Genomic DNA, 21,401 nt, shown 5'->3' on the forward strand with positions numbered 1-21,401 from the left:
AGCCCCTTTTACGGATATAATGATAACCGAAGCATTTCCACAGAAATCACTCTAAAGCAGTACACTGAGATCCAGGGGTTCCCACAATACCCCCATTCAGTATTCTCTCATCAAGGACTCCCAACACACTGTCACATCCAGCTTCAAGAACCTACTCTAACAGGTAGTATCATCCTGTCTCCAGCATACCATACCTAAAACATCTCTAAACCCCTAAGACCAGCATATGTGCTTCCAGATCTGCTCTTCTGTGCAGGGCTACTCAAGAATTCACCATTTTGAGATGTACTCTTCATACCTGTTTACTAGACTTGGAGCTAATGCACCAAGCTGGCAGACAGCCGCGAGCCACAATTCATGGGACAGCGAGCCACATGTGGCTCCCGAGCTACAGGTGTCACAATCCATTATTGCATCTGTCAGATTCTGGATTCTCTGATATAAGCTTTTTTTCCTTTCAGGTCATCGGGGGTTAATATTTTTTGCCCCCGGTGGCCGCTGGTGTTACTGCATGTGTAGTTAGTCAGCTGCTGGTGACCACTCCCGCCTTCCTATATAAGGTCACCTGGTACTCCAGCTGTTGGTAATAGGAGGTCCTTTGCAAACCAACCTTTGAGAAGAGAGAGCTATCTAGAGCAGTACTTTTTGCAGCCTATCTGGAGCAGTGGTGTTTCTGCTGAGAGCTGAGTTCGGGTGCCTTACTCTGCTGCCTGAGCCTCGGAGCATTGGCAGCAGAGAAAGCTAAGTTGTTTGTTTTTCCCTGTCCGTTATTTTCCCTCTTATTAAAAGAAACATGAAAACGTATTATTTTGTGGTCAAAGTTACCCAAATGACCCCCAACCCTTATGCAACATGTCATTGTGCGGACCTCAGATACAGAGAGGCCCGCTATACAAAAAGAGCAGTGAATGGTGTCGCTGAGATAGGACTTAATGTCTTGAAAAATAAATGATTACCAAAAAAAAAAAAGCCATCAAACTAATTTATACAGGTAATATTATGGCTATGGGACAGTGGACAGGGCAAGTGTTGAACAGATTTGTACAATATTGATTAATGGATAGGAAATTTGTTCAATTGTCATGCCTTTGATATCAATGACTATGCGGCAACAGAGTCACAATTTTCAGAAGGCTGCAAGGGTGAAAAAAGAAAAAAAAAAAAACTCTCAAAACACATGGATGTAACACATGTTGGTGAGAGATTGCATCAGTTTACTAGAGAACTATGAAAAGCCGCACAGGATGGTGACAAACGTGCAGGGCCGGACTGGGACAAAAAAGCAGCCTTGCCACACAAACCCCACCAGCACACAAACTATAAGGGTATGTGCACACGCTGCGGAATGGGGTGCGGATTTGGCCGCGCGGATTTTGTAAAATCCGCAGGTAAATCTGCAGGTCAAAAGACCTGCGGTTTTACCTGCAGATTAGCCTGCGGTTTTCATCTCCACAATGGAGGAGATGGCAAACCGCAGCGGAATCCGCAGAAAGAATCGACATGTCAATTCTTTCTGCGGTTTTGAAACCGCGGAAAATTCCGCAGCGTCTGCACAGCGTTTTTTTTTTTTCCCATAGGATATTATGCTACTGTACACCGCAGCGGCCAGATCCACTGTGAATCTGCAGCAGAATCCGCAGCGTGTGCACACAGCCTGACACTCCTCACCCCGATCCGTGAATTTTTGCTATACTTTGTCGTCCCCATATCACTCTCTTTAAGAAGTTATTTGAAGAGCCACATGTGAATGGCACCACAGTGCGTATGACTGACCACAGCTCCATTTACATGGTGCTCTTCAAAGCTACGTTTCATAGGATTATGGGGGTCCCAGCGGTCAGATCCACAACAAACAAAGTCATCCCTTATCCCCACATAATTCTCCATACAGTATTATGTGCCCCATATACTACTGCATACAGTGTAATGGGCCCCATATGTTACTTCATACAGTGTAATGGGCCCCATATAATTCTTCTCCCCAAACCCCGCTACTCAGTGTATTCTTATCAGGACATATCATGGCCGGCATCCCCGAGTTCAAGGTGATCCTGCTGTCCGCGCTGTTGGAGGAGGACGCGGTGATGGATTTGAAGCATTCCCTAAAGTGCCTCCATGGTTCCGTCACAATCTCCTCCCGAAATTACCTCATTTTTTGTCAGCTTCTAGCCCGTCACTTCCGGTGGAACGTCACATGCAAATTTTAAAGTGCTCCTCAGGGCTCCGCCTTGTACTCCTGTGTCCGCAGGAAAAGTAATCTCCCAGCTGGGGCAGTATCTCTCTCAAAATCGGGACTGTCCCGCTGGGAGGTATGAATGCTCCCCACCATACACCTTGTACATGTATGGCACCACATACATCATACACACACGGTTCCGATTTTATGCCTCGTACACACGGCTCCGTTCTGTACACCTTGCACACACACAGCTCCACTCAGTACACACATGGCTCCACTCCGTAAACCTCGTACACATGCGGCTCTGCTCCATACACCTCGTACACGTCGGCTCCGCTCCGTGCACGTCACACACTCGCGGCTCTGCTCCGTGCACCTCATACACACACGGCTCCACTCCGTACACCTCTGTGTACAGGGGGGGGTGGCGGTACTGGAGGAACAGTATACTGTGTGGGGGAGGGCGGTACTGTGGGAATATTATACTGTGTGGGGGATGGCAGTACTGTGGGAATATTACTGTGTGTGGGGGTGACGGTAGTGGGGAACATTATACTACGTGTGGGGGATGGCGGTACTGGGGGAACATTATACTGTATGTGGGGGGATGGTGATACTGTGGGAACATTATACTCTGTGTGGGGACAGGAAAGGGACATTGTAATATGTGTTTCATTACTTCCTGTTTTCCATACTTGGGTCACATGTATCTACCAGAGGAAAAGGAACAAAATGCTATGATTCTTAGAAAGTGACAACAAAAAAGCACCAAGAGAGTCTCAGCTCTGAAAAGGTTACTGCCCCCTGTGCCCAGTAATGGGGAATCTCCAGCACCGACCTCCACCCGCAGAGCCACACTCCACATAGAGAATAATGGAGCCTCCAAGCACTGACCTCCACCCGCAGAGCCACACTCCACATAGAGAATAATGGGGCCTCCAGCACCGACCTCCACCCGCAGAGCCACACTCCACATAGAGAATAATGGAGCCTCCAGCACCGACCTCCACCCGTAGAGCCGCAATCCACATAGAGAATAATGGAGCCTCCAGCACCGACCTCCACCCGCAGAGCCACACTCCACATAGAGAATAATGGAGCCTCCAGCACCGACCTCCACATAGAGAATAATGGAGCCTCCAGCTCCGACCTCCACCCGCAGAGACACACTCCACATAGAGAATAATGGAGCCTCCAGCACCGACCTCCACCCGCAGAGACACACTCCACATAGAGAATAATGGAGCCTCCAGCACCGACCTCCACCTAGAGAATAATGGAGCCTCCAGCTCCGACCTCCACCCGCAGAGACACACTCCACATAGAGAATAATGGAGCCTCCAGCACCGACCTCCACCCGCAGAGACACACTCCACATAGAGAATAATGGAGCCTCCAGCACCGACCTCCACCCGCAGAGCCACACTCCACAGAGAATAATGGAGCCTCCAGCACCGACCTCCACCCGCACTCCACATAGAGAATAATGGAGCCTCCAGCACCGACCTCCACCCGTAGAGCCGCACTCCACAGAGAATAATGGAGCCTCCAGCACCGACCTCCACCCGCACTCCACATAGAGAATAATGGAGCCTCCAGCACCGACCTCCACCCGCACTCCACATAGAGAATAATGGAGCCTCCGGCACTGACCTCCACCCGCAGAGCCACACTCCACATAGAGAATAATGGAGCCTCCAGCACCGACCTCCACCCGCAGAGCCAAACTCCACATAGAGAATAATGGAGCCTCCAGCACCAACCTCCACCCGCACTCCACAGAGAATAATGGAACCTCCAGCACCGACCTCCACCCGCACTCCACATAGAGAATAATGGAACCTCCTGCACCGACCTCCACCCGCAGAGCCGCACTCCACATAGAGAATAATGGAGCCTCCAGCACCGACCTCCACCCGCAGAGCCGCACTCCACATAGAGAATAATGGAGCCTCCAGCACCGACCTCCACCTGCAGAGCCGCACTCCACATAGAGAATAATGGAGCCTCCAGCACCGACCTCCACCCGCAGAGCCACACTCCACATAGAGAATAATGGAGCCTCCAGCACCGACCTCCACATAGAGAATAATGGAGCCTCCAGCTCCGACCTCCACCCGCAGAGACACACTCCACATAGAGAATAATGGAGCCTCCAGCACCGACCTCCACCCGCAGAGACACACTCCACATAGAGAATAATGGAGCCTCCAGCACCGACCTCCACCTAGAGAATAATGGAGCCTCCAGCTCCGACCTCCACCCGCAGAGACACACTCCACATAGAGAATAATGGAGCCTCCAGCACCGACCTCCACCCGCAGAGACACACTCCACATAGAGAATAATGGAGCCTCCAGCACCGACCTCCACCCGCAGAGCCACACTCCACAGAGAATAATGGAGCCTCCAGCACCGACCTCCACCCGCACTCCACATAGAGAATAATGGAGCCTCCAGCACCGACCTCCACCTGTAGAGCCGCACTCCACAGAGAATAATGGAGCCTCCAGCACCGACCTCCACCCGCACTCCACATAGAGAATAATGGAGCCTCCAGCACCGACCTCCACCCGCACTCCACATAGAGAATAATGGAGCCTCCGGCACTGACCTCCACCCGCAGAGCCACACTCCACATAGAGAATAATGGAGCCTCCAGCACCGACCTCCACCCGCAGAGCCAAACTCCACATAGAGAATAATGGAGCCTCCTGCACCGACCTCCACCCGCAGAGCCGCACTCCACATAGAGAATAATGGAGCCTCCAGCACCGACCTCCACCCGCAGAGCCGCACTCCACATAGAGAATAATGGAGCCTCCAGCACCAACCTCCACCCGCACTCCACAGAGAATAATGGAACCTCCAGCACCGACCTCCACCCGCACTCCACATAGAGAATAATGGAACCTCCAGCACCGACCTCCACATAGAGAATAATGGAGCCTCTAGCACCGACCTCCACCCGCAGAGCCACATTCCACATAGAGAATAATGGAGACTCCAGTACCGACCTCCACCCGCACTCCACATAGAGAATAATGGAGCCTCCAGCACCGACCTCCACCCGCAGAGCCGCACTCCACATAGAGAATAATGGAGCCTCCAGCACCGACCTCCACCCTCACTCCACATATAGAATAATGGAGCCTCCAGCACCGACCTCCACCCGCAGAGCCTCACTCCACAGAGAGAATAATGGAGCCTCCAGCACCGACCTCCACCCGCAGAGCCGCACTCCACATAGAGAATAATGGGGCCTCCAGCACCGACCTCCACCCGCAGAGCCGCACTCCACATAGAGAATAATGGAGCCTCCAGCACCGACCTCCACCCGCAGAGCCGCACTCCACATAGAGAATAATGGGGCCACCGGCACCTACCTCCACCCGCAGAGCCGCACTCCACATAGAGAATAATGGGGCCTCCAGCACAGACCTCCACCCGCAGAGCCGCACTCCACATAGAGAATAATGGAGCCTCCAGCACCGACCTCCACCCGCAGAGCCGCACTCCACATAGAGAATAATGGGGCCACCGGCACCTACCTCCACCCGCAGAGCCGCACTCCACATAGAGAATAATGGGGCCACCGGCACCGACCTCCACCCGCAGAGCCGCACTCCACATAGAGAATAATGGAGCCTCCAGCACCGACCTCCACCCGCACTCTACATAGAGAATAATGGAGCCTCCAGCACCGACCTCCACCCGCACTCCACATAGAGAATAATGGAGCCTCCAGCACCGACCTCCACCCGCAGAGCCACACTCCACATAGAGAATAATGGGGCCACCGGCACCGACCTCCACCCGCAGAGCCACACTCCACATAGAGAATAATGGAGCCTCCAGCACCGACCTCCACCCGCAGAGCCGCACTCCACATAGAGAATAATGGGGCCACCGTCACCTACCTCCACCCGCAGAGCCACACTCCACATACATGGCTGCTCTCAGTGCGCTGTGCGCACAGGACCTGTGATGAGGTCACAGGAGGGGAGGAGACCTTTGCACACTATCAGCAGCACCAGCGTTCAGGCTAAATTGTAGGTGCTGCTGGTAGCAGAGTGCATAATGCCGCCCCCACGGACACTCACTGTCAGGTGGGGAGAAGATGGAGTGCGAAGCAGCAGGAATACTTCCGGGGGGCTTTCGAGGACAAGCTGCTGGTGTGAGGTGAGCCGAGCGCACAATCCTTTCTCCATGTCACAACTCTGTGCGGCAACTGTTTCCCCCCCGACCAGCAGTCTCTGGCTCCGCCCTCAAAGAACGTCCGACGCCGTGCAGCGTCACCGCGGCACGTTCTTAACCCCCTAGGGTGCTGCAGCGCTGCCTGCCACCTTGCCAGGAAATTTAAAGGGCCGGCGGCAAGAAAAAAGAGGCCGACACGCCGCCGCATTATCTGGCAAGCGGCCAGAGGAGCGGGCACCCAGCCAGCGGCCCATAAGTGCATAAAAATGGCGGCCCAACGGGAAAATGCCCTGTTGGATAAGTGGCCAATCCAGGCCTGCAAACGTGTGAATGATTCCAGCGAGAACGGTGATATCTTAGCCAGGGGCGGTCTGGGCCGAGTGGCAGGGAGGCATATGCCCCGAGTACCGCTCCCTCAGGCGCACACGTGGGCCGGCAGCTTTCTCTGAGCTGTGCATAGCTGTCTTAGGCTATTTTCAGACTTCAGATTTTTAAATCCAGCGGGCTGCGGCGAAAAGTTGTCAAACCTGATCCGGTAGAAGCCACAGCCCGCCGGATCATCTGTTGAGGCCGGAGACGGTGCAGGAGAGGGAGAGGGCGAGAGAGACTTCGGGCATGCGCAGTGGAAAAAAGCGGTCCGGCGCTGTCAAAAAACGTTGCAGGGAACATTTTTTGCAGACGCCGGACAGGCATTTTTTGCTGTTTCCAGCAAAAGCCGGACACGCCGCATGGCCATCAGGCGCAATGCGGCGATAATGCTAGTCTATGGGGGAAAAGCCGGATCCGGTGGCAACCAGCGCCGGATCCGGCTTTTACATTTTTCGCCGCATCGCGCCTGATGCTTCCAAACTGAAGTCTGAAAGTAGCCTTACCTTGACAGCTGGGCAGCTCCGACTCTCTCCCTCCGCCCTCCCTGGACTTCTGGTCATGTGACATGGCTGTAGCTAGAATGTAGGGGCTCCTTGCAGGTCCTGTCTACAGCCCATACAGTCTAGCTGGTTCACTGCTGAAGGTGATACAATGTATGGGCTCCTTCCAGGTACAGCGTCTGCCATGACAAGAGGAGCTGCAGCTGCGCCTGCTGGGGATCACTGGTGAGGTAAGTATGAAAAACGTTTTCCTCTTCTTTATCAAATGAATTATATGGGTGAGGGGCTGCAAATGATGAAAGGGGGGGCTGCCAATGATGGAGGGGGTGCTGCAAATGATGAAAGGGGGGGCTGCCAATGATGGAGGGGGGCTGCCAATGATGGAGGGGGTGCTGCCAATGATGGAGGGGGGGCTGCCAATGATGGAGGGGGGGCTGCCAATGGTGGAGGGGGGGTGGAAATGATGGAGGGGGTGCTGGAAATGATGGAGGGGGTGCTGGAAATGATGGGAGGGGGATGCAAATAATGGAGGGGGCTGCAAATGATGGAGCGGGCCTGCAAATGATGGAGGGGGTGCTGGAAATGATGGAGGGGAGCTGCAAATAATGGAGGAGGTGCTGGAAATGATGGAGCGGGTGCTGGAAATGATGGAGCGGGTGCTGGAAATGATGGAGGGGGTGCTGGAAATGATGGAGGGGGTGCTGGAAATGATACAGGGGGCGCAAATGATGGAGGGGGTGCTGGAAATGATGGAGGGGGTGCTGGAAATGATGGAGGAGTGCTGGAAATGATGGAGGAGGTGCTGGAAATGATACAGGGGGCGCAAATGATGGAGGGGGTGCTGGAAATGATGGAGGAGTGCTGGAAATGATGGAGCGGGTGCTGGAAATGATGGAGGAGTGCTGGAAATGATACAGGGGGCGCAAATGATGGAGGGGGTGCTGGAAATGATGGAGGGGGTGCTGGAAATGATGGAGGGGGTGCTGGAAATGATGGGAGGGGGCTGCAAATGATGGAGCGGGCCTGCAAATGATGGAGGGGGTGCTGGAAATGATGGAGGGGAGCTGCAAATAATGGAGGAGGTGCTGGAAATGATGGAGCGGGTGCTGGAAATGATGGAGCGGGTGCTGGAAATGATGGAGGGGGTGCTGGAAATGATGGAGGGGGTGCTGGAAATGATACAGGGGGCGCAAATGATGGAGGGGGTGCTGGAAATGATGGAGGAGTGCTGGAAATGATGGAGCGAGTGCTGGAAATGATGGAGGAGGTGCTGGAAATGATACAGGGGGCGCAAATGATGGAGGGGGTGCTGGAAATGATGGAGCGAGTGCTGGAAATGATGGAGCGGGTGCTGGAAATGATGGCGGAGTGCTGGAAATGATACAGGGGGCGCAAATGATGGAGGGGGTGCTGGAAATGATGGAGGAGTGCTGGAAATGATGGAGCGGGTGCTGGAAATGATGGAGGAGTGCTGGAAATGATGGAGGAGTGCTGGAAATGATACAGGGGGCGCAAATGATGGAGGGGGTGCTGGAAATGATGGAGGAGTGCTGGAAATGATGGAGCGGGTGCTGGAAATGATGGAGGAGGTGCTGGAAATGATACAGGGGGCGCAAATGATGGAGGGGGTGCTGGAAATGATGGAGGAGTGCTGGAAATGATACAGGGGGCGCAAATGATGGAGGGGGTGCTGGAAATGATGGAGGAGTGCTGGAAATGATACAGGGGGCGCAATGAATTGGGGCGGAAGGGGCATATAAATATAATGAATTGGGGGAGCGAGAGGCACATTTTGGGGGACATTGAGGATGCAGTGACTGGTAATGAATTGGAGGAAGAGTACAGGGGCTAATTAATGTATATATTAGGTGTGGAAATTGCTATTTATTGTTGGTGGGGGCGCAGTGGTGAATTATAATTTATATTTGGAATGGTGGATTATTATATATTAATGGTGGGTGCACGTCTGTATTTAGATGTGTAGTGTAGAAGAAAGGGGAAAAATGGGGAATGTGCTCTGGAAGCCCTGCTCTAGGTAACTTTGTGTTATTTTATGCAGAGACGAGTCCTGGCTGAAAGAAATGATGGCGGTCTGCCCTGCATAAAAAAGAAAAGCAAAGATGAGGGACATCAGCTGGAGACGTCACTGGTGAGTCAGTGTGCTACCTGGACACTGACACTATACCCTGTTCACTGTGCCCTATATACAGAGCTCCTGTGTATAATGTCACTGGTGATCACTGTATTACCTGGACACTGACACTGTATACAGAGCTCCTGTGTATAATGTCACTGGTGATCACTGTATTACCTGTATACTATACACTATATGCAGAGCTCCTGTGTATAATGTCACTGGTGATCACTGTATTACCTGGACACTGACACTATACACTATACCCTGTTCACTGTGCACTATATACAGAGCTCCTGTGTATAATGTCACTGGTGATCACTGTATTACCTGGACACTGACACTGTATACAGAGCTCCTGTGTATAATGTCACTGATGAGCTCTGTATTACCTGTACACTATATACAAAGCTCCTGTGTTTAATGGCATTAGTGTTGTGTATTTTTTTATTAATGATCTGTATTGTAGTATTCGGTCACTATATGGTGGTAGTATGTGATCTGGTTATGGTGTGGCGGTATTTCTCCCTGTATGTGGTATTATTTGGCACTATGTGATGGTAATATGTGGTCTGGTCATGGTATGGAAGTATTTGTTCCTTATATATGGTATTATTCGGTCGCTATGTGGTGGTAATATATGGTCTGGTCATGGTGTGACAGTTTTTGTCCCTTGTATGTGGTATTAATGGTCATTCTAAAAAATATATGCGACTCATTCCCTTAAAGAAAAATAAATAAAAATAAACCTTAAAAGAGAATTGGATATTTTAGTAAACGTTTAATAAGTAAGAGTAGAATATGGCCCGGCCAAAAGAGTCTACCTTGTTGTGGTGGTGGCTTAAAAATTCTTTTGGCCAAAACAAAAGCTGCTGGTTATGTATGTGATCTGGTGTTTGCTGGGAACTGTTAATAGATTGGTGAGGATGTGGTGTAGAAGATGAGTTTTTCCAAGAGCGGGCGGTGGGACTGTGACAGGCTCGAGGTGTGGAGGCAGAACTGGGGTGGAGCCTGGGTGGAGTCTCATGGGGTCCCGAAAATTTTGCCAGTATGGGGCCCCGAAATTCCTAGTGGCAGCCCTGACTGTAATCATGTGTGTGTTCTGCAAGACTGGTATCTACCAATATACGGTTCCTGTAAGGTGGGACTAGTGCTCTTTTTAGTAACTTTTGTTTTTTTTATTTATTTAGTAACAGCTTAATGTGTTTCGGTCATTATGTAGTAGAAGGTGTATGGTGATGTCATTGGTCTGATTGGAGTGTTTAGTTATGTAGAGGTAATGGTCATATTATATTATGTATTCGCGGTGTGGTGGTGATGGTAGTGGGCATTGTGCAGACGTATTGGTTTGGCCTTTTATAGTAGTAATATAGATCATATTGGTCTTTGCATTGTGTGTTTTTGGGTAGCAACAGTGGTATACTGTAATTATATATACATGCTATTTTAAATGGCTAGAGGTTGGTCTTATGGGGAGACATGCTTTTTGGGGCTTGGGCCCTTGAGCTTTAAGGACCCTGGCAATGCCCCTGCCATATTGTGTGTTTAAATGTCCGTGTTTCTGGAGTTGTATGTTTGTAAGTAAGCTCAGTTATGGTACCATATCTAAGCAGTAACCTTGGTTCTGATACTGTATTGATGTAGTAATCTAGATTCTAATTCAATATGTATGCCATAAGCTTGGTTCTGTTTCTGTATCTTGTAGTAGACATAGTAAGCTCTGTTCTGCTTCCTTATCTCTGTAGTAAGCTCTGTTCTGCTTCCTTATCTCTCTAGTAAGCTTGGTTCTGCTCCCATATCTCTGGAGGAATCTTGGTTCTGCTCCCATATCTCTGTAGTAAGCTCGGTTCTACTCCTTTATTTCTGTAGTAAGCTCGGTTCTACTCCTTTATTTCTGTAGTAAGCTCGGTTCTGCTTCCATAGCTCTGTAGTAAGCTCTGTTCTGTTCCCATATCTCTGTAGTAAGCTCGGTTCTGCTTCCATATCTCTGTAGTAAGCTCGGTTCTGTTACAGTATCTATGTAGGCAGCAAGCTTGGTTCTGCTCCCATATCTCTGTAGTAAGCTCTGTTCTGCTCCCATATCTCTGTAGTAAACTCCGCTCTTTTCCCATTTCTCTGTAGTAAGCTTGGTTCTGCTCCCATATCTCTGTAGTAAGCTCCAGTCAGTTTCCTTGTCTACGTAGTAATCTTGGCTCCGGTCTCGTGTCTATGTAGTCAGCTTGCTTCTGTTACAGTATCTATGTAGGCTGCAAACTTGGTTATGCTCCCATAAATATGCAGCTAGCTCCGTTCTGTTCCCATATCTATGTACCAGCCTGTTATTAAAGCCTGTTATCTCTGCTGCTTTAATGCAGCGGCCAGAGATAAGCAGGGCAAAAGCACCGCAAACTGGAGGGCCACTGGCTTGTGATTGCCTCCCAGGCTGAAAAGTGCCAGCCAGCCCCTGTATCTGACCACTTATGCAGAGCCTTTTCTTAAAAGATGACATACATATACAACGCATGGATTCACAGATCAACATCGCTAATATGAAAACCATGCCGGAGATGGAGAGACAAACGAAAAATAAATGGTACATATGAGAAAGCCTGGATTACAGACACGCTTGTGTAAGGGGCTCACATTGCTATGGACAGCAGAGACACACTGCCCCTTTAAGAGACAGCACCCCCTTGGCTGATGCGATGATACATTCTATTCTACCAGCTATGGAGAGGGGAGGGGCTGTTTTGCCAGTGAGTTTTTGGAGCTGGGAGTCTGCAGGAGACTGACGTGAGGAGAAAAACGTGCAGCTTGGAACTGACTGAACTTGTGGATTGTGTATACCCTTCTGGGGAGAACGAAGGTGGTTTTTCTGTGATACTGCGAGGAGCCACGAAGATCTACAAGGAAGGAATTCAGAAGAGGGAGTTCACCGTTTCTAGGAACAAGCTTGGAATCTTCACACAAGGACAAGACCACGTTGCACATAGCTGCCAGGGAGGACATCGCATCATCTTGCATAAAACTGCAGGGGGTCCCCAGGAAGGAACTGAGACACCAACTTTACCGTGAGTGTTAACTCTGTGTGCGCACATGTTTAGGGCTTAGGATAGGCTGCAATAGACAGAGCATGGTAGCAGTGTGACCGAAGTAGTATAGTTAGAGTAGCAGCATACTGTACTTTATTGTACTGTTTTGCCTTTTGAAATTAATACACTGGTCTGTAATAGTTGGTGCACCGTGCCATATGTACGGCCCACCTAGAGAATATCTTTTTTGTACATTGTTTTATGTCATTGCATACCCCTGTTTACACTTTCCTAACACTGCATTCATTGCCTGTAAATAAATTAACCGTTTGTTGTTTGCACCTCATCTTGTGTACCGTAGTCTCCCTGCATTGTGGTGGTCCCCCGGCCATCGCTTCACATGCCTTTGCTGTAAGCTAAGCTCTTATTATCTTTCAAAAAAAGTTCTTGTTTGATAAACAGCTTCAGAAGAAATTTTAGTAAGGTGAAAAGACCAACTACATTTCAACCTAATAACCATGACAGAATAGCTGTACGTTCAGTTTTATAATCTGTGACAATACAGCATCTGGCCACAGGTACAATACACACTGATCACACACTGCATCTTTTTATTTCCACGTTAAGGCCAAAATGGCATACGTATACTTCCAGCAAAGCCTTAAAAAGAGTAAAAAAATTACATTTTAAATTTCTATATTTGTTTCTTTTTTTTTTTTTTTTACATTTTTTCTTAACAGATCTATCTTTCAAAAATATTTTCTTTCGCACACACTTCTGCAACAAACAAACAAAAAATCCCCACAATCATACCCACCTCACAAAATAAACAAATTCCTACATTTCATATGTTGTTTTAATCACATCTGGAACACGCTAGCACCTCAAATAAAAATCCGAGATGACCATTGGGTGTCACTATGCTCGCTTTGTTGAAAACAGTGACAATCTCCAAATGAGTCTATTTCTTTGATGTCATCAGTCTGATTAGATAGTTAAGAGGCGAGAAGTTTTTTCCTTTGGTGATCTTGGTGGCACATATTGCTCCTTGCCATTACGTTGTGTTGCTCCCTGAGGTGAAGATCTGCCTCCAAACTGGCGCCTCTGTTCCCTGATTTTCCCAGCACCACCTCAGTGTGCTCCATTACTTCTGTGACCAGGAGTTTCTTTTATTTTTCCTTCAACCTTTTCATGCGTTTTCTCTGAACCTTTTTTTGGAACAGATGTTTCTTCATTTTTGGCAGACAATGTTATATTTGTACGAAGCTCCCAAAGTGGCTGGACTGGAGCTGGTGCTGGAGGCCTTTGACACACCTCAGCATAAATTAGTTTTTTTCTTGGTTCCTTGAAACAAAAAAATGGTTGATGTGAACACATGCAAGTACATTCAGGACAAGTTCCTTGAAACAAAAAAATGGTTGATGTGAACACATGCAAGTACATTCAGGACAACTTATTATAAAAGCATCTTACACATTTCCAAAAGTAAACTAGATGTGTATTTCCTGAAGGAAGTACAGATAGTGGTTTGAAATGGTGCCCGGGCTGCCCCTTTAAGAGAGACTTGCCTGCTGCCCCTGCAAGACTTTCAACTCAGGATCCGTTTTAACTGTGAGTGCCTCTCAGAGGCCACTTTGGCCTCAGGGTCTGATTTGGTGGGTGGGGCCCCTCAGGATCTGATTCCTTGGCCTGGGCTCCTCAGGGCTTGAATTGTTGGCGGGGATCTCTCAGGCTCCGATTTTGTGGGTGTGGCCCCTCAGGGTCCGATTTTGTGGGTGGGGCCCCTCAGGTTCCGATTTTGTGAGTGGGGCCCCTCAGGGTCCGATTTTGTGGCCGGGGCCCCTCAGGGTCTGATTTTGTGGCCGGATCCCCTCAGGGTCCGATTTTCTGGCTGTGGCCCCTCAGGGTCCGATTATGTGGGTTGGGCCCCTCAGGGTCCGATTTTGTGGCCAGGGCCCCTCAGGGTCCGATTTTGTGGCCGGGGCCCCTCAGGGTCCGATTTTGTGGCCGGGGCCCCTCAGGGTCTGATTTTGTGGTTGGGACCAATCAGGGTCCGATTTTGTGGTTGGGGCCCCTCAGGGTCAGATTTGGTGGGTTGGGCCCCTTAGGGTCTGATTTTGTGGGCGGAGACCCTCTGGGTCCGATTTGGTCGGCGGGGCCCTTCTGGGTCCGATTTGGTTGGCGGGACCACTCTGGGTCCGATTTAGTGGGCGGGGCCCCACAGGGTCCGATTTGGTGGGCGGGGCCCCTCAGGGTCCGGTTTGGTGGGCAGGGCCTCTCTGGGTCCGATTTGGTGGGCGGGGCCACTCGGTAAGATTTGGTGGGCGGGGCCACTCTGGGTAAGATTTGGAGGCCGGGGTCGATGAGCTTCCGATTTGGAGGCCGAGGTCAAAGAGCCTCCGATTTGGAGGCCGGGGTGGCTCAGCCTCCGATTTGGAGGCCGGGGTGGCTCAGCCTCCGATTTGGAGGCCGGGGTGGCTCAGCCTCCGATTTGGAAGCCGGGGTCGATCAGCCTCCGATTTGGAGGCCGGGGTGGCTCAGCCTCCGATTTGGAGGCCGGGGGGTCGATCAGCCTCCCATTTGGAGCCTGTGGTCACTCAGCTTTCGATTTGGCGTGTTGGCCCTTTAAGACTCATTTCGGTGCGCCGGCCCTTTAACAGTCACTTTTGCACTTCGGCCCTTTAAGAGCCAGTTTGGCTCACTGGGCTTCTAAATACACTTTGGCGCACATTCTCTCTCAGGGGCATGTGTCATGTGATGAAGCTAGATTTGCATTTGTGCTGTGGGTTTCGCTTTAAGAGCTGATATTATGTGGCAGAAGCTCTGTTCTGGAGATGTCATGTGACGTTCGTAGGCGTTGGCATAGTAACTGGTTCTGCCTGCGCATATCAATGAGCTCAACTGCCATTTCAATCGCCTCAGGGCATGTTTTGCCATTTCCCCATTCAAATGCATTGGAGACAGTGCATTCCAATGACGGGAAAAAAAATTTTCGAACGCAAATTGCGCAAAAACTACAAATCTGATCGACACGAAAAATACTTAGCACACCTCTCATGGGCGCTGGCTTCGAAACGACACCTCAACGGAGTCTGTGCGTGTAGCGGTTCGGGCTGTATTAATTGCGGAAATCAACTTAATAATAATAAGAAGAAGAAGAATAAGTTAGCAGCGTTCGGATTACAATATAGTGGTTTTTTCAAACCACTATAAAAATGGTGAGGCATTAAGGTTATTTTATTCCATCATCTAAACTATAAAGTGACACAGCTAAACTCAGCTGACCCGCCCAAAACAATGACTCAAGGAAGGAGGGTAGACTGGGAGATCAGGGCTGTCAGTCATTATACATCTTTCACACTGCAAAATCTGCTCAAGCCATGGTGGGGGTATGTTCTTTCCTTTTTGTGTTGCTGTTTACTTATGATTGTATAATGCTGACCAGAGTAAATTATGTCAAGTCCAACTGAGCTTTTATCAGAAATTCCTTTCTGGGGCATGTACTTTGTCCCATAAATGACATTGAACCATCATAAGAGGTAAAATGACAACTCATTTACCTTTTTTATTTTGTCTACCAAATGCCAAGGCAGTATGGTCAGATGATAGCCATAAAGTATGGTTAAGCACTAATAAATTTAGCAAAACACAAAACACTACCAATTTGTTATTGACTTATGTTTTAGTTTAACTTTTTTTGTCCAATTAATCACCCAATACTTTTTTTGCACACGGAGTTGTAGTTGATAAATACTGTTCTGATGTTGTGCTATATATATATTTACTACTTATACACAAAAAAATTGTACTATTTCTGGGGAATTAGCTGCGAAAATCACCATAAATTCTGACAGTGAGGTTCTCAACGTCCCCTGTATGATTGCAGAGAGCACTACTCCTAGAATCAGTGAAGGAGAGCTGAATACAGAAGCTTAGGAGTAAAACTGGAAATTACCAAAGTACTCAAACAGAGTAGAAGCTTGGAAGAGGCCATGCAGACTACAGGCTGTTGTAAACTCATCTGCAGCCTACTAAACGTCAGCCATCTGATTACACCACAACATTTACCAACATCTCCCACTGATCACATTATGGAACTGCTCAGTAATCTGAGGAGGGGGAATATATGACTAGTACCTGTGTACTCGGAGCAGAGGACATATTCCCCACAGATGCAGTGGCAGCAGGATTAGTTGGTTTCGCGGAGGCAGAAGTACATAGAGGAAGCGCTGTTGAGGTCTGGCTGGCAACATCTTTGTGACAAGAATTTTCTGCAGGTTTTTTTCGGGCATGGAGTTGCTATGAAGGAACAATAAACAGTTAGAAATTAAATGAAGTGCTGCACATTTGTGTTTTTAATAGTCTGTTATCTCAAAGCCCTCAGATCTCATAATCTTGCAGCCATTGGAAGAATAATGCAGAGAAATTCTGGCCAGAAAAATCAAGAGAAGTGGAGAATGAATGAAGGAAATTTAAGAGAAAAATACCTTCTACGGAAATGCTGGTTGGGTCAGATTGTGGGGCACTTCGGCTATATCTGACGATGCACCCCGACCGCCGGGCCCGTTCTGGTCATGCTGGGGTTAACTCATTGCAGTGACGTGGTGTTCAGGATGTGCATCTCTTCCCAGTGAAGGACCATCCCCTTCATTATCAAAGTGCAGCAACTTGGCTTCCTGTCTCTCTCCTCATCTGAGATCCGGAGCAGGTTGCTCTGCTGGTAAGAAGATGACTGACCCCCTCTATGATGCGGTCTTGGAGAGAATCTTTAGAGAAGGTGCTACCTGGCTCTCCAGCATTTTGGAGGAACACATCACCTTAGTTGATGGTTGTGGTGACAGTCATTGCATGGGAGCTCCTGGTGGTTGGTTCGGGTCTCGGCGGTTTCCAGATTATAGCTTTTTAGGGTTGTTAAGATGTGTGATGCTCTTATATAGTTTTCTTTCCATACTGCTTGGTGAAGAACTGGTGCTATTCTTCACAAAGTACAAAATCATCAGGCAAACGAGTAGTGGGGAATAAAGCAGAGGTCAGGGCAGGCGGCAGTATAAAACGTAATCCATTGAACAAGCAGAGGTCAGGGCAGGCGGCAGTACAAAACGTGATCCATTGATCAAGCAGAGGTCAGGGCAGGCGGCAGTACAAAACGTGATCCATTGAACAAGCAGAGGTCAGGGCAGGCGGCAGTACAAAACGTGATCCATTGATCAAGCAGAGGTCAGGGCAGGCAGCAGTACAAAACATGATCCATTGAACAAGCAGAGGTCAGGGCAGGCGGCAGTACAAAACGTGATCCATTGAACAAGCAGAGGTCAGGGCAGGCGGCAGTACAAAACGTGATCCTTTAAACAAGCTGTAGTCAAAACCAGAAAATCTGTCTGAGAAACAGCTGCGCACAAGATGTTATGGGCATGCTGCAAGCCACTCACCACTATATTTTCCTCCGGCTAAATGATAGTGCCGCGGTATTCTCTCCTAGGGAGAATAACCTTCCAAGTACCAGAAATGTTGCCCTCATCTCTCATGTAGGTCCGCCGTACTCCCTGTGGGCTCATCAGCATTTCTTGCATGTTGTTTCTAGCAGCATAGCTGACTGGCATGTATGGCATAGGTCTGTAGGCCTGTTTAGCAGTCACGGTAATACACGGTGGGACTTTAGGTGTTTCAGAGGATGTTGGTTTCTTCCTGGTGTATAGGATCTTGAGCGCTTTCTCTCTTGTGTATACCTCACCTAATGTGTTGATGAGTTTCGGGCGTTTCCTTATAACCACAGGCTCTGGTTCTTCACTGATGCTTCCATATTTTTCCTTTAGATATAATTTCAGTTTTTCAAACTGGTGCATTTTTTTAGTTGGTGGAAGAGATGGTGGTGGATTTTTCACATTTTGGCCCATTTCGGTTGGTGGAGGATGTGGTGGTGGACTTTCTGAATATTGGCCCGTTTCAGCTGGTGGTGAACTATTCAAATATCGGCCCGTTTCCTGTTCTGGTGTTCAAACAGGCATTTTTTAATAAATAGCACGATAGAATAAAGTGCTGCCATCAGACCCCCAGTGAAGCCAGTTTGCCTTTGGTGGTGTTCAGGCCTCTGGCTGTATGGAGATGTCCTGGCATGTGGGAGACGTCTCCGTAGTTGGATCTTCCCTCCAGCTATGGGTGCAGCCATTAGGCTGCCTTTCCCTCCACACACACAAGTGTGTGTAGATGGTAAGAAACGCTCCCAAAAAAAAGTTAAAAAAAAAAAAATACAATAAAGGAAAAAGTAAGACTCAACTCGCTCTGGAACAGTGTTCATCTCTCCGCTCTACCTCTGCTTGACTCACACTGACCGTTCTTGCTGAGCATTCCATGACTCGTGGACAACGCTTCTGTGATGTCATAAAGCCGAACACAGCAACAGGTCTAATGTAGAAAATCTAGTTATGTTACCCATGGAAAACCATCTAATACCAGCTGTCACTGTACGGATAGGGGTTAGCTGGATTGGGATAAAGTGTATAAAAATTTACTAGAGCACAAGTCATTGCTTTAAAACAGGAACCTGTCAGCAGGATTGCGCTGAGTAACCTACAGACAGTAATCCGATTTTTCACACCTAGCATCCGATTTACATCCGAATGCAGTGCGATTGCGATCTGCTACATGTTTCCGCTACATGAGAAAGGCCTAAAGAGAACACTGCCCGGACCTGCACATTCATATACTAAGATTGGTTCATGTTACACAGTCCTAGAAAAGCAGGGAGCAGTCGTGATTTGCAGGAAATGTATGAACACATGAGTTCATGAATTTGGTCCATTTTGGTTCATCAAGGGCAGAAACTCTAATTACGCCAGCTTTTAGCAGGCAAGGATGTGCAAATTTAGTGCCATTTTCAGCCATACCTTTACATAAACCTGACTCACAGCAGATGTCACCAGATTTCACAACACATACATTATATATTGTAAACCCAATGAGGCTGGTGTATTTACGCTGAAAACTAATGTCATAATAGCTGTTTTTTGTTTGTTTTTTTAACCTTGCCTGATTGACCGTTCCTCAGTGTCCCTTCTGCTGCAGAGATCTCATAGTGCTCAGGACAAAGCTACAGCTGTCAGGCTCGGTGTAAAGAGAATTTATACTCTCTGGCAGGACTCAATTTACATTTTACTGTCAAGATATCACAGCCATTCAGACACGGATTTAAAAAGTACACAGTTTGTCCAATTTGGTGAAAGATTAAGAAAAAGGCAGTTTTTTTTCGGAAAAAGTTTGTTGCACACCACCATTTGGGACGTTTCATTTAACAGTAAGAACCAAAAAAAAAAATATGATAAAGGGAGGAAGGCCCCATCTTACCTGTTGTGCTTCAGTGTCAGACTGGAATATAGCATACCAGTAATTGTTGTGCGCAAACTCACAACTTATCACTTTTGGATAACTTTCGTTATTGAATATTGCTTTCACCTCCTGTAAGATGCCAAAAAAAGAAAGTTATCAGACATGAAATTTAGAGCAGAATGGTTTAGAACACAGAATTTGATCCATAATTCCTTTGAAAACCTAATGTAATTGAGAGGGGCAGGGTCGTTACAGATTTGCGTTTTTTATTTTAGTAATTTTTAGTGACTATATGAGGAAAAAAAAAAGACACAAAACCACACTCATCGCTCCTGAGCCCACTATCCCTTAACCCCTTATCGACTGCTGATATGCCTTTTAATGATGGCAATTAAGGGTACTTATGCCTCAGTGCCGCTGTTTAACTTCGCTGAGAAATAATTGTATAGCGCCCCCCAGAGTCTGAGTTAATCTGGTGTCTTGGCGCCTAGGCATAGCTGAGAACCTAGAGAACATGATTCAGGTCAGTGATCCCCCAAACTCACTTCAAATGTGAGGTGGTCCCTAAAAAAATGGTTTTGTAATTTTTGCTGCAAAAATGAGAAATTGCTGGTCAACTTTTAACCCTTATAATGACCTAACAAAAAAAAATATACTGCTCAAAAAATTAAAGGGAACACTAAAATACCACATCCTAGATTTCTCTGAATGAAATATTCCAGTTGCAAATTTTTAGTCATTGCATAGTGGAATCTGTTCAGAACAATAAAACATAACAATTATCAATGTATATGAAAATGAATATCCAATGGAGGTCTGGATTTGGAATGATACTCAAAATCAAAGTGGAAAATCAAATTACAGGCTGATCCAACTTCAGTGTAAATGCCTCATGACAAGGAAAAGATGCTCAGTATTGTGTGTGGCCTCCACATGCCTGTTTGACCTCCCTACTGTACAACGCCTGGGCATGCTCCTGATGAGGCGGCAGATGGTCTCCTGAGGGATCTCCTCCAAGACCTGGACTAAAGCATCCGCCAACTCCTGGACAGTCTGTGGTGCAATGTGACACTGGTGGATGGAGTGAGACATGATGTCCCAGATGTGCTCAATCGGATTCAGGTCAGGGGAACGGGCGGGCCAGTCCATAGCTTCAATGCCTTCATCTTGCAGGAACTGCTGACACACTCCAGCCACTTGAGGTCTGGCATTGTACTGCATTAGGAGGAACCCAAAGCCAACCGCACCAGCATATGGTCTCACAAGGGGTATGAAGATCTCATCTTGGTACCTATTGGCAGTCAGGCTATCTGTGGTGAGCACATGGAGGGCGGCCCTCCAAAGAAATGCCACCCCACACCATTACTGACCCACTGCCAAACAGGTAATTGTGAAGGATGTTGCAGGCAGCAGATCGCTCTCCATGGTGTCTCCAGACTCTGTCATGTCTGCCACATGTGCTTAGTGTGTACCTGCTTTCATCTGTGAAGAGCACAGGGCGCCAGTGGCGAAATTGCCAATCCTGGTGTTCTGTGGCAAATGCCAAGCATCCTGCACGAAGATGGGCTGTGAGCACAGCCCACATCTGTGGATGTCGGGTCCTCAGACCATCCTCATGGAGTCGGTTTCTAACTGTTTGTGATGACACATGCACATTTGTGGCCTGCTGGAGGTAATTTTGCAGGGCT

The 21,401-nt window shown here is 48.4% G+C and overlaps 1 long non-coding RNA gene across 2 annotated transcripts in view; it reads right to left on the bottom strand.

Moving 5' to 3' along the window:
- LOC141100077 (uncharacterized) overlaps positions 1–19,865 on the bottom strand; it is a 35,451-nt gene extending 15,586 nt beyond the window's left edge. Inside the window, exons 1-3 of one of the 2 annotated variants that reach the window (XR_012234594.1) lie at positions 19,732–19,865; positions 16,528–16,689; positions 12,918–13,734 (exon numbers count right to left, since the gene is read on the bottom strand). This is a non-coding gene — a long non-coding RNA (uncharacterized lncRNA). Of the gene's footprint in view, positions 1–12,917; positions 13,735–16,527; positions 16,690–19,731 lie in introns of those variants that run through there. The other variant, XR_012234595.1, reaches the window with a different exon arrangement.
- Between the last annotated feature and the right edge of the window lie 1,536 nt (positions 19,866–21,401).

This window comes from Dendrobates tinctorius, unplaced genomic scaffold (assembly GCF_039654945.1).
Source record: "Dendrobates tinctorius isolate UK_male_01 unplaced genomic scaffold, ASM3965494v1 ptg000103l, whole genome shotgun sequence".
Classification (NCBI taxonomy): Eukaryota; Metazoa; Chordata; class Amphibia; order Anura; family Dendrobatidae; genus Dendrobates; species Dendrobates tinctorius.